A 1,262-nucleotide genomic window follows, 5' to 3' on the forward strand; every position below is an offset into this window, starting at 1 on the left:
GTGCCCCTTTGGATCATATACTAGTCTTCTTTACCTCTATCAGAAGCCCAGGAAGCTTTATTTATTTATTTACTCACACAAACACATGATACAACACAACGTTTTTTGTTGTTCAAATGTATTATAATGTCTTACCGCTTAACACTATGCTTACTGTTCTCTTTCACTGTCTGACTAAATCCTCATCATCACTATGCCATTTAATGACAAAGAACAATTGAACTCAGAGTTCTCTCCATATCAGGGAATGAAGACTCCACCCTTCTGTTTGTGCAGGTAAAATAAATGTTGATATTGTCTGTCCTGCACATACCCCATCCTGTTCACCGGAATATTCACCATCAAAATATATACAAAATAAAAACCATACCTCACCACTTCTATTACCACCCAGCATACTAAAAACACCATCATATGTTCCTGAATTATTGACTTGATTGATAGCCCCACTTCCACACATACTGCACTCCTTTCTCCCTGCAAATTTATTTTGGTACAGCAACTTAACCTAAAAATCAAGTCAGATGATTTTATTCTGCTGTTGAAAGTCTTTTGGTATCTTCCCCTTTCACATTAAATAAAAACTGAAGGCGTTTCAATGTACTAGAAGGTACAATACGTTCTTCCTCTCTCCACCACTATGAACTCCTCATTGGCCTCCTTGCTTTTCCTCAAAAGTAACAGACAAGCTGTTCACACAAAGTCTATATACTTACTTGCTCTGCCTAGAGCAATCTTTTCCTTTAATATTTGTATAACACCCTCCTTCACTTCCTGGGTCTTTGTGCAAATAACATCTCCTAAATGAGATATAACCACCCGACACAAAATAAAATTAACTTTCATCCCAGCATTCTCCAATGGCTTTTACCTTTCTTGTATTTCTTTGTAACACTTATCACCATCAACCATCAATCATTATTCTATTACTGGTTTATTTCCTTATTTGAGACAGAGAGAGAGAGAATTGGGAGGGTGCGCAGAGGAAGAAGAAAACACCCCACTGCCTAGAAAGCCTGCTGGGGAGTTACATCCCAGGACCCTGAGATCATGACCCAAGCCAGAGGCAGTCACTCAATGGACTGAGCCACCGAAGCGCCCCTCTATTATTGGTTTATTTCACTATTATATTTCAAAAGAATGTAAGCTCTTTGTGGTCAGCTATTTTATATGTTTTATTAATTGAAGTATTCTCAGAAAGGTAGCTGGCAGATTGTAAGGGATCACTAAACTGTATTTTGTTGTTATTATTGGGCTCCTTT

This window comes from Mustela nivalis (assembly GCF_964662115.1).
Source record: "Mustela nivalis genome assembly, contig: HAP1_SCAFFOLD_616, whole genome shotgun sequence".
Taxonomy (NCBI): domain Eukaryota; kingdom Metazoa; phylum Chordata; class Mammalia; order Carnivora; family Mustelidae; genus Mustela; species Mustela nivalis.